Source organism: Leptidea sinapis, chromosome 6, assembly GCF_905404315.1.
Source record: "Leptidea sinapis chromosome 6, ilLepSina1.1, whole genome shotgun sequence".
NCBI classification, from domain to species: domain Eukaryota; kingdom Metazoa; phylum Arthropoda; class Insecta; order Lepidoptera; family Pieridae; genus Leptidea; species Leptidea sinapis.
Genome location: NC_066270.1, coordinates 12926909 through 12940328, shown reverse-complemented (window position 1 = coordinate 12940328; position 13420 = coordinate 12926909). Strand labels below are relative to the sequence as shown.

Genomic DNA, 13420 nt, shown 5'->3' with positions numbered 1-13420 from the left:
ACGGACACATTGAAGGGTTTAACTACCCTCAATAGCAGCTCGGCTTTCTTTATGAGCCATCCACAAATACTGAAAGTGAACATAAAATTGATCTTTGATGCTATTTGTATTACCTTAATATTAAAATTTTAATCTTAATATATATATTTCTTTCCAAACGGCTGGACCGATTTTAATGAGACTTTCTGTGTGTCTTCAGGTGTATTCGAGAATGATTTAGATTTACAATTGAACTACCTCCTAAGGGGCTGGACTGATTTTGATGATTTGTTTGTATGTTCCAGTGAATTTGAGATTGACGGAATTGAGAATCAAATTCTCAATTCCGTCAATACCTACCACTCTCCTGCTCATGTGTATGTTAGTCAACATCACCTAACGGTTGGATCGATTTTTCAAATTTAAGACGTGTGTACAGGACAACGTCTGTCGGGTCCACTAGTATTATTATATAAATTATAATAATAATTTTACTATTATAACTGAGAATGAGTCAATTTTTTTTCATTCAAAACAAATCTTATAACTATATTTACAATTACTTACTTACTTAATGAAAGCCTCGCCTAGTATCAGGATACTAGGTCTTGAAATTCAAGTGATGGCCAATTACATGGTCATCAGGATGGCAAAGCCAAATTGGCTTCGAAGAAGCTGGGAGTCATAAATAGAGCACGGAAATACTTTAAGCCAGCCTACAGTTAAGTGCTCTAAAAGCGCATAATACATATATGAAGTATTGTTGTCATCTCTGGTCTGGCACACCCCAGCATTAGCTCGAAACATTTGACCGCGAGCAACGTAGAATTCGAATTGTCGGGGATCCAGTGAACGTCCACATCACTTGGCGTTGCGTCACTTCTTCGTAGCGTATCTTCACAAACCTCATCGCACACCAGTTGCCTTTTTTTCTTATAACAGTAAAGACGAGCAGGACGTTCAGTTGATTGAAATTGATACGCATTGCTCATTACAATGCACTGCCCCTCAGGATCTTGAGAATCCCAAAAATTCTGATTTTGATTACATTATATTTACTTTGCTTTGGAGCTGTAGCAGAAATGATTTTATTACTCTTTTTAGTTGCAGTTAGTCTTCTAGACTCAACAACCAAGCAATAACTTTCAGTACACTTTCACTACAATTCTGAGCGACTCTACAATTATTGAGCTCGTCACCTTGAGACATAGAAGATGTTAAGTCTCATTTGCCCTGTAATTTCACTAGCTACGGTGCCGTTCAGATCAAAAAACAATAATGCTTACATTATTGCTCCACGGCATAATCTAGTCGGTATCCTGTGCAAAGGAGCCTCCACTGCCTCCGATGACTCCAGAGAATACACCTCATGCCAACAGATTTCAACTAAAATTGATTCAACAATTTTACACAATAGGATTACTTGTTAGGAAAAAATCATCCGAAATTTCAACACGATTATAAATCATAGTAAATTTCTGTTTTAATTTAATTAAAGTCAAAACTAAAAGTACTGAATGCTTGAATCTTCTATAAACCTGTCACTATAATGCTAATAAATCAAACAACATTGTGGTCTCCAAATTGATTCAGTCACAATCCCTTTGTCATCTCTGTGAATATCTACAACAACTTGAAAACATTTGTGTGTCCAGTACAAATATTTACTTTAGCGGATCGTGCTTGGAAACAATTGAGATTTTAAACATTCAACAAATTGAGTAAATAACAACATAACGTATGTAATGAATGTACAAGTGATTATCAATACTGTGAATGTGAAAATGAATGACTTCAAAAGTCAAGACTTCTTTGTTGTTTGTTTTGTAGGTATCGAATGTGACTGAGTCGTCACGCTAGTTCGAGTAAGGTCCGTTCGAGTCGACTTAGAGATATTCTCTCAGTGAACATAGTTGTATTTAATATTATTAATATAACCAGTGGTAGGCTCCTTTGCACAGGATGCCGGTTTTATTATGCGTATCACAACGGCGCCTATTTCTGCCGTGAAGCAGTAACGTGTAAACATTATTGTGTTTCGGTCTGAAGGTCGCCGTAGCTAGTAAAATTACTGAGCAAATGACATTTAACATCTCAATTTAATGTCTCAAGATGACGAGCGCAATTGTATTGCCGCTCCGAATTTGTAGGGTGCTTCAAGAATCCTGAGTGGCACTGCATTGAAATGGGCAGGGCGTATCAAATACCATCAGCTGAACGGTCTGTTCGTCACGTCCCTTTTTTTCATAAAATAAAAAATAAAAACTTGATTATTTTCATATTTGTCGTGAGGTCTTTAAGCACAGGTCGTATTTTGAATAAATTATTGTAGCGATGGAAGTTTGGATCGATCCAGCAAGGCCTACATTCCATGATCAGGTTGCAGAATTCCTAGAAAGTAGTCAGAGAGTAATAGGAATAAGAGAGCTTTCAAAGGTTGGTGCTAGAGGTGTGGAAGAGGCTAGAGATATAGAAATAGATGTCCGTCAGCTCTGCTTAGGAGACAGATGAAATAATATGCAAAAATAGTTAAAGTAATATTAAATCCAAATGTGTTTCCTGGCCAAGTCGAAAAAATCAGTCTAGCACAGAATATGACCTTTGGTGGGTGGATCAAAATAAAAGCTCATATTCCTTTACAAAGAAATTTGGTGTTTTAAATGAACATGTTTTTTTTTTAAATATAATAGGGGGCAAACGGGCAAGAGGCTCACGGGATGAGAGTGGTGAGGCAACCGCCCATGGACATCAGCAACAACAGGTGTCAAGAGATGCGTTGCCAGCCTTTAAGGTGGGAGTATGATCTTTTATTCTTGAAGGTTCAGGTTCTTGGCAGTGGTAATCAGATAACCTATCACGACGTCTGTGTTCCTTTATTACATAAAGGTTATTTAGAAATTGAAACACTTTATTCACAATAAAAACACACACCTTCAATTTACAGTATAAATCTTAAAGTAATAAATTAAATTAAATGTAACAAAATTTATTAAAATACAAACAAAAAAATTAAATGAGCTGTGCGACGCGTGATTCCCTGCTAAAAGGAGCTCAGTATATTGTTGGTCAGCGCAGAAGACACCAACACAACACTGGTTTTCGGCAGCCCCTCGTGACATTTGGAGCAAACAGCTGTTGTAGTCTTCCCATAGCAATTATTTTTTTTCATGAACATGTTGAAAATATAATAATAAATAAATGAGATAAAGATAATAGATTGGTAAACATTAAATATATATAATAAAGATACAGAATAGTGTTAGTCTATAAGATACATTGCATATCAAGGTTAATTATTATACAATGAATGTAAAATAATGTTATTTATATTTTATACTAAAATAAAAAAAAAACAGCTTATATATTTGTCTGTCTCTGCCATTATTACTACGAAGAATATATTCGTAGCTAACCTATCAGCAAAATACAAAGATGTAAAAAGAATATTCGCAACTTTTCATGTAATGTTAATTTTCAGAAAAAAAAAATAAGCTTGCGAGACAGTTGTTATTTTTTAAAGTGATAACCCTCACTTCTGGGATTAATTACACAAATTAACCGTTATTGTAATGTAAAACCTGTTAGCACAAAAACGATGTTAATTATTATCAGTTTATTACTACATATTATAAACTCATTAATTTCCGATGACTATTTGATGACTATACGATGATGATTTTTATTCTACTGACGGAAAAGCGTCGGGTTAGCAATAAAAAAGACTCAATGCAAGCCAAGCCAACCTTATGGTGTGTCAGATGAATATATCATTAAATAAACACATTCAAGTTTGAATAAGTCTATAAAATATAGTTATAATAAACGTTCCACAAATTTATAGGTTGCAAATTGTAAGAAAATAATATTGTAGTTCCTTACATGTGGCAAGGTGCCCAGAATGTAGGCTGCATTCCTCATACAATACTACTATGTTATTCAATTGTAGAGGCCAAGGAATCGTGCTGCCTTTTAACTTATACAACAAAGAATCACTAAAAATGATATTGTTGGAACTGTATAGGGCTTTCAATAATTAATAGACACATACTAAGCATTGTTAGTCTTTTGACTTGTTCGAAATAGTCAGCCTAGGAGCTTTTTTGTATATCATTATGTTTCGATACATTTATATAAGAGTTATTTTCTAGTAGTAACGCTACTAGTCGTAAGTGAGCATTCTACTTATATTTATAGTAAATATATCCATAATGAACGACTATAGAATGGTCGTTGTTCAAACTTATTACGACTTTTTCCAACATAATCCTGAAGTATTGAAAAGATATGACAAACTTATTCAAAATTATTTCAATTCTAACAATATGAGATCTAAAGGCAGAGTGCCAGATGTATATGCGAACTTCAAATAACTGCGATCCTATCCTTAATGAAAAATAAGTATACATACAATTAAAGGAATTTTTTGAATCTTAAAACAATACGTAAGGCTAAGGTACATAAGTATCACAGCACCCAAAAGGTGAGGAAGGTATACGAATTAGTAGAATGTGGTCACATGCTGGGATTCAGTGAAAAAATTCAGGTTTAATTGCACTTTAGAACATTCATCTGACAAAGGCATTTAAAGTACATTGAAGGAACGTCTGCATGTAACGCTTAGGGATCGAATAATATAGAGAATATATCCCTTCCAATTTGGGTAGCTTAAACTATTTAAACGAACGTGGAGTCAATTATAGCTCATATTCCTCTCCCTCCTTCCCTTTCCCAAGTACCCCCCCCCACACCCCTCTTATATTTATATATTATATATGTATGTATACATATCTATGTATTTATTTACCTTAGTTTTTAAGTTAGTTTTAAGTTCTAGTCATTAGTCTTAAGTTAGGTTAAGTGATAGGTTTCGATTAATATTACGTTATGTCAATAGCAAATAACCAGGTTTTCCCAGTTTCCTGGATTCCCCCCCCCCCACAAACCTCATGTATTAGTTTTTAAGCATAATGAAGTTTTATCCCTCAATACGTAGATAGGGTTGTAGAAATAAGTTTTCTGATACCTACATATATAAGGCCTAATTGTAAATTGCTTTAATAAGTAGATTTAAGTAACTTTGTATATATACTTTAATATCAAATATAGAAATTTGGAATTTGATTTTGTTTTTTATTATCGCTCATACTATTATCGACTAGAGATAAGTTTACTGCTCTATGTGTTGTCTTACCTTATGGAGTACTAGTTAAGATGCCGACGAGCCCTCATTTATTACACGCTATCCCTACTAATATTATAAATGTGAATTTAAGTTGGTTTGTAAAGCTTTGATGTCTAAGCCACTGAACTGATTCTGATTAAATTTAGTACAGAGATAAACAAGAGCTTGGGAAAGGACATAGGCTACCTTGCGGCTACCAGGTTTTATTGCGAATAACAGGCTTGGTGGGGTTAAAATAGGGGGTGGAAGTTGGTCATTATCGAGGATCAAACCATGAAACTTTGTATTTAGGCACTTGATAAGATATAAATAAATATTTGTTCTAGCGTTTTTAAAATTTCGACCTGTGTGGGGATGAAGAATTTGGTAGTAAATGTAATAATCACAGCAGTTTATCTATATATATATAAAAATGAATTGCTGTTCGTTATTCTCGCTAATACTCGAGAATGGCTGGACTAATTTGACTAATTTTGGTCTTGAATTATTTGTGGAAGTCCAGAGAAGGTTTAAAAGGTGAATAAATATGAAAATGGTTGGAATTAAATAAAAACCACAATTTTGTTTTTCCTTTAATGTGTCCCCCGTCCTTCAGAAATCAAACTGAAATAATAATTATTCATGTTTAAAGTAGTTTTTTTTTACTTTCAATAAGTGATGTGATGTGACATCTATTTTGAATAAAATATTTGAATTTGAAAAAAAGTTTAATAAATATTACTGTATTCCATACATGTGGGTTGGGCTACTAAGTCATGATGTTATTTAAAGAGTGACAGTAGGGCTGCCATTTTTTGTCAGTCCGTTAATATGAAACCCGTGACCAGTTTTGCAGTCTTAACTCAATTTCGACACGATTGTGGTTTGGAACGTTTTTCTGGAATTACGTCCAATTAATAGTGAGTGTATGATAAATAGTGTATCTAATATAAATAGAATATAAAAACACAATTGTACTTTGGGGTCACCTTAATTTATCCAACTGCGTTCGATGAAAATGTGATTTTCATGTAGCCAATACCCTCGGGTACTATCATTTAATTAGCTGGCAATGTTCGCAAACTTTGAGAACTTACAAGCCCTCGAAGGAAAACAAATGTACAAAATAATAGGGTCTGATTTAGTGTAAAGTTTATTCAAACATGACTTCGAAATATAACGGTACTAGGTTTTACTTACGGCTGCGCTCGCGTTGATGTTCTTAAATTTCAAATACCATAGAAAGGAAAAGAAAATATTTTTGTATCTGGATCAGGTTTAAGTTTAATAAACTGAAATAAAAAAAATACCTCTTCAATATATTGGCGATACAGCTCCGATTAATTCTTAGAAAAGAATTGATAATAATAGAAAAAAAAATGTTTAACCAGCAGTTAATTAATTAACTTCAAAAATATTTAAGATAAATGAAAACATGTATGTAAAGGGAGAAAATAGAATTAGAATAAAAAAACGATCAATTAATAAACTGTTTATACTTTTAAGCGCACATATTTTTAAGGAATAAATCAGCTGATTTATATCTACTATACGCAATTGAATTATGAAAATAAATAAAAGTAGGTACCGAACCTTATTTTAGATTTACGTATTGAATTACAAGATGGAAAGGTAGATGGCGTTTACTTATTAATATCAAAATGTAAATTGAATTAAAATAAAAAAACTTACCCTACAAATTACTAACTTTATATCGTTTTTTTTTTTATAAATTAACGCTTATTAATGAAGTTCTTTTTTTAAAATACAGACATCATCCCCACCACCTGGATGTGTGGCGGTCCTCTACAGTGCGGTTTTCAAGGAGATCTCTTCCACGTACTACAAAGCTGTGGAATGAGCTTCCTTGTGCGGTGTTTCTGGGACGATACGACATGGGTACCTTCAAAAAAAGCACGTACACTTTCCTCAAAGGCCAGCAACGCTCCTGTGACTCCTCTGGTTTTGCAAGAGATTGTGGGCGGCGGTGATCACTTAACACCAGGTGACCCATACGCTCGTGTGTCCTCCTGTTTCCATAAAAAAAGTTACCAAAGCTTATACTTATTTGAATAAGAGAAAAAAACATGAGTAGACACTTCATTATTACCATTGTTTGTCTTTTTAAAGCGCTCATTTATCAAGTCTAATTAAAAAAAATACAGATTAATTATAACTCATACTATATTCAATTGAATAGCGAAATAAACTAAAGTATTCAGGGTGTAATCGATTAGTGTGACCAGGAGATTATTCTGTAACTGTTAATGATATGAAAAAACTTTAAACTGATATCGAAAGTACGTTACCTAATCAGTATAATGACATCAATCATCCTCCCTGCGTCGTAATCCTCAGTACTGAGGGTCGTGACCACCCACCCTTCTGTATCACTTTCTCTCGTATGATCACTCTCCATCTATTCCTGTCTCTGGCGGTGTGAAGGGCATTGTGAACCGTAGAGTCAAGAACGGATTGAATCTGGTCGGACCATCGTGTTGGACTGCGTCCACGAGGCCTCTTCCCATCTATTTTTCAAACCACAATGAGCCTCTCAAGGTTTCCATCGTCCTTCCTTGCGATGTGACCGAAGTATTCTAAAACTCTGCGCATACATTCGGAAGGCAATCACGAGGAGATCCTGAGTTCACGCAGTATGGAGAGATCAGACCGAAATGCTGTCCAGGGGATACGAAGCATCTTTCTCCAGCACCACATCTCAAAGGCGTCAATGCGATTGCGGTATGCAGCTTTCAGTATCCAAGTCTCAGCGTCATACGAAAATATCGAGTAGACTAGGGTCTTAGTTTTTACGGAAATGTTGCGATCTCTCCAGATTCTTTCAAGCTTCTCAGCTTGTCTCCATAGCGCTCTTAGCCATGCCAATTCTCCTGCGTACTTCCCTCTCGCACGAACCATCGTTTCTTATGTTGGAACCCAGGTAGATAAAGTTGTCCACTATTTGTAGGCCCAGCGCACCAGTTACTTCCAACTTCTCAGATCTATCCACCACCATGACTTTGGTCTTGGACCTCTTTATGGGAAGTCCCATCTGTCCACTAATCCACTCCATACGTTCAAGAAGTGCAGCCATTTCTGACTCACTGTCTGCAAGATGAATAGTGTCATCGGCGTAGTGCAAGTTGGTGATTGATGGCATGTACATTTATTGTTTTGATTGATACATGGATGAATGACATCAATAACTTTGTAAAAATAAACCGAGAAGTATTCAAAATTTTGGTACATCCATACATTTATTATGAGATTAGTATAAAGATAATTGTAATTGTAACAACAAGTACTTCACTTCGAAGACAAAATATACATTTAGATTTACATAGAAATAAATATTTTTCAATTCAAAGATAGTTTATTACTGTATTAGGTTAATAAAGAGTTTCCTTCAATATCAATAGTAAGCTTTTACTTATCTACAAAAGAATGCGTTGAACACGCACAGAAATAGAATGATTTTGGGGCAAATTGTGATAATAAGTAAATACTACACGATAATTACAACGAATGTAAGTAAAAAAAATTCAAAAGTGCAGACCTCATAATCTCATTTTATATAATATTCTTTTGTTAGAAATAAAAACAGATAAAAGTATACAAATATAGATAGATATACAAAAAAAATACACAGTCGTATCTTAGTTTTATAAATAATAATTTAATGACTGAGAATTGAACGCTCATATTAATTGAGAAAGTACGCTTTACTTATACTTTAGATAATAATAAAAAATCCCTACCATAAACAACGATCTATAAACACAATCGTCCAAAGACGATCAGAAATTAGTATGTTCATTAAAAACATGGTGAACTTTTTAAACAAGCAAAGGGCTATTCCATATTAGGATTAAGAGATCCAACTCGCATTTTGATGCAATACTGTACAACAGCGCTTCACCAAAAAAACGCAAATGGTATGTGTATTAAGGTCTTTAACCGCCTTCCAAAAAATATCAGAGAGATGCCTAAAACAATAATGAATACAAATTAAAATTAGGTACATCAGAATCCATTTAACACGTTTTAAGGTATTTTCTCTCTGGGGCTTAATGATTTCATAATGCGGTTGTCGCAAACAGGCCTCTATACTAAGTAAAAATAATGTGCAACTTAACAATGATGTAATCTCGAGTTAATACGTTTGCAGAACATTCACATCATTAAAGCGACCCTGGATTATCAACTTGAAATTGTGAGCATTAGAGTTATGACATAAAAAGACTGTGTTCATACAGTTATAACCCTCTCTCATTTCATTTGTCGTAAAACTTGGATTGTATTTATATAAAAAGGATTCATAAAGGCTTAATTGTGTTTCTTTGTTTACCCAAAACGATCATTGGCAACAACATTTATGATATTATAGCCCTTAAATGAGGTGGAATTGTCACATAATCTTTTATATTTTAAACAATATTTGTTGGGAATTTGTAATTTTTTTATATGGGAGGCTCTTTTACACCGGATGTCGGCTAGATTATGGGTACCACAACGACGCCTATTTCTGCCGTGATGCAGTAATGTGTAAGTATTACTGTGTTTCGGTCTGAAGGGCGCCGTAGCTAGTGAAATTACAGTGCAAATGAGATTTGACAACTTATGTCTCAAGGTGACGAGCGCAGTTCTATTACCGCTCAGAATTTTTAGGTTTTTCTGTAATCCTGAGTGGCACTGCAATGTAATGGGCAGGGCGTAGCAATTACCAACAGCTGAACGTCCTGCTCGACTCGTCATTAATTTTATAATAAAAAAAAAAACGTTTTCTTTATGAAAATTAGTCCATTACAAGACAGTGCCGCTCAGGATTTTTGAAATACCCAAAAATTCTGAGTGGCACTAAACTGCGCTCGTCACCTTGAGATATAAGATGCTAAGTCTGATTTGCCCAGTAATTTTACTAGATATGGCGCCCTTCAGACCGAAACACAGTAATGCTTACACATTACTGCTTCACGGCAGGAATATGCGCCGTTGTGGTACCCATAATCTAGCCGGCATCCTGTGCAAAGTAGCCTCCCGCTCGTGAGTAAGTGATCACCAACGACGATCGGAAACACCTCACAACAGAGCTCATTCCATAGTTGGGTTCTACGTTAAAGAATGTTCCTTGAAAGTCGCACAATACATTCAAGTTTCTGGAATATCGTGTGAATAAAATAAATAGTGATTTTTCATTATTATAACACTAGAAGTAACGGAATGCTTATAACTAATTCAAGTAAGCTTCATAAGATACATAAAAGCTTTAAGGGTTCAGGCATTATCTATAAATTAATTTAATTTTTTCATTAAAAAATGGATGTCATAAATCCTACTACTCCATAGCTGAATATCTAAGTGATCAGGCAGCCCGGGACTAGATTATGATTATTTTATAGCAATAACAATGACAGTACAATATTGTATATTTTATTATAAAGACCGCATTTGTTTCCGAATTGGTAGTAGTATCTGGTAAAATAGAAATTACATCAAAAAGAATTCAAAAGGAATCAATTTTGAGAAAGTAAATACGTTTTATGCCTTTTAATGTGAAACTGATCTATCGATTCGGTTCAATAACGAATATAGCATGCAAGGCGACAATCACGCCTCCATTTATCTGTAAACGATTTCTCTTATCATAAACAGTGTCAAGTGTATTGCTCCAGTAGCTAAAGTCAGTCGAAAGTGAACAATAGACGGTAATCAATAAAAGCCGCCCGACCATTGTGTCTCTAATGTGAGGGAATTAGCTATTTGATTCGTGACGAAGACAAATTGTATCCTTATTCGATTAATTGTCGGCCTTAACTGTGTTATACATCATTACTTGTAAGATAATGTTTGTAGCCAATAATTAATCACCGGGCAATTTAATACAAAGAGCTCGGTTGTGAGTTTTATAATAGATACAGGTTGAGATTATCAAATCATAAAATAAGATTCGTTCATTTAGTTCAAAAAATGAAATGTCATTTTGAATATGAAAGAGATTGGATAGTTTCGTTAGTTGGGATAAATGTTCAAAATATTATTAACTACCAATCTTTTTTATACTGAGTAATAAATAGTACAGTAATTACAAATCTCAAAATTTACCGGGATAATCAGCTTTGGAGAGTGGAATTAAATTTAACAGTTCATTACTGTTTCAAACAAAATGTGTTTCAAAAAATAAATTCTGAGTGGCACTTCAATTGCGCTCGTCTCCTTGAGACATAAGATATTAATTCTCGTTTGCCCAGTAATATCACTAGCTACGGTGCCTTCAGAATGAAACACAATAATGTTAACACATTACTGCATTCAGAGCAGAAATAGGCGTCGTTGTAGTACCCAAAATCTAGCCGGCATCCTGTGCAAAGTAGCCTCCCTCTGCTAATCCTCCCAGTGTTATGAAGAATATCTTTAGCGTTTATTCCGCAAATTTTAACATTTTTATATTTAATTATTTTTAATTTTTCTGCACACTTTAAGGCGAATTCCGCTTTCGAAAGTATGATAAATATGAGAACAGTTATTGTTTCAAAGTGAACTAATAACTGACCTGGTCGTTCATTCCAAAGTTCAGTGGGAGCCGAATCTTTGGCGGAAGATGCGTTAAACCCTAAATCTTTGCCGTGGGGACATGCCAAACAAAGCTATGTGAAATAACACGCGATTGTTACTCATTTATAAAAATAAATATGCATTTTCGCAAAAAAAACATCTTATTAATTAAATTTACTATAATTTCATAAGTTGAATCAAGACCTCTTGACAGACTCATTAAGGTGCAATAGACTGAAATATACAGTTTAGATACAAGATCTATCAATATCTGGCCATTAACGTATTATGTAGGTATTGCTGTAAAGGACTGAACACTTGTAGTTGTCAACCGGGACTCATAAAAACAGATTGCTTCTACTCCAAAGTAGTCAATAGGTCAGATAGATGTTAATAAGTCAATAAAACGTTATTGACTTATTAACATCGATATCAGATCGTAACACTCGATTCTTTGATCTTCGTCGTACATTTAGAGAGGTACTCAAGCTATTTTGTGCTTTATGCTTCCTTATTTCATTTCTTTTAATATATTGTAGGTACCCACATAAAATATTTATTAGATTTGTTCAACTTTTACAGTCCACATAAATATGTAGGTAACTCTCTAACTAAGTCACTTTGTCCTTCGATTAATATTTTTTTTATAAAAATAAGGATCGGGCAGAACGTACACCTGAAGGTAAATGATTCGCCCTGCCCATTATAATTTGCCGCGCAGGATTCTTGAAATACCCAAAAATTCTGAGCGGCACTACAACTGCGCTCGTCACCTTGAGACATAAGATGTCAAGTCTCATTTGCCCAGTAATTTCACTAGCTACGGCGCCCTTCGAATCGAAACAATAATGTTTACACATTACTGCTCCACAGCATAAATAGGCGCCGTTGTGATACCCATAATCTAGCCGGCATCCTGTGCAAAAGAACCTCCCACTGGTCAAAGATCATTTCTAGGCACATCGGTAAACATGCACCTTTTCACAATCGGCGTAACAGAGAGCCCTAGCTAATAAATATAAAGATAACAAAACTGTTAAAGTAATTAATACAAAAAAAAATACATATAATGTTATTTTACAATTTAATTTTTCTTATATAAGAGGGGGCAAACGACAAGAGGCTCACAGGGTGGGAGTGGTGACGCAACCGCCCATGGACATCCGCAACAAGAGGTGTCAAGAGATGTGTTGTCGGCCTTTAATGTAGGAGTAAGCTCTATTCTTGAAGGTCCCTAAGTCGTATCTGTTCGGAAAAACAGCAGCCGGTAATTGATTCCACAAAGTGGCTGTGCGAGGTAAGAAATTACTTGCAAAAAGAGCGAAATTCGCACGTTATTCTCGCTGTATAGTTGTTTTTTATGCTTTTATACAAATATTTGCTTTTTTGGATTCTAATTTCTTATTAGTTCAAAAATAATATCATAATTGGTCAGTTGCTCATAAATATAAAGAATTACAATAGTAATTAATACAAAAAACAACATTCACTTCAATGCAATTTTATAATTTCAATTTCCACGTTTTTCTCATTAAATATATTTGTTGTTCTATTGTGGATTTGCACGAAACTTGCAGTAACGAACACTCTCGTCATCAATTATCATACTTATGAAAACCCAGTAGAGTTCATTTTGCCTTGGATGTGTTAAACTTATGTAGAGTATGAAAGCTGCTCTATTCTATCATTTTAAAACATTCGTTAAATTTTTCCACCGTTTCAGCTCCC

General features: G+C 34.5%; 2 protein-coding genes across 2 annotated transcripts in view; one reads left to right on the top strand and one right to left on the bottom strand.

Moving 5' to 3' along the window:
* LOC126965053 (limbic system-associated membrane protein-like) overlaps positions 1-13420 on the bottom strand; it is a 624470-nt gene that overhangs the window by 358648 nt on the left and 252402 nt on the right. The gene's annotated exons all lie outside the window — the stretch shown is intronic.
* The window catches only part of LOC126965051 (limbic system-associated membrane protein-like), a 226477-nt gene that overhangs the window by 49766 nt on the left and 163291 nt on the right, over positions 1-13420 (top strand). The window lies entirely within an intron of this gene.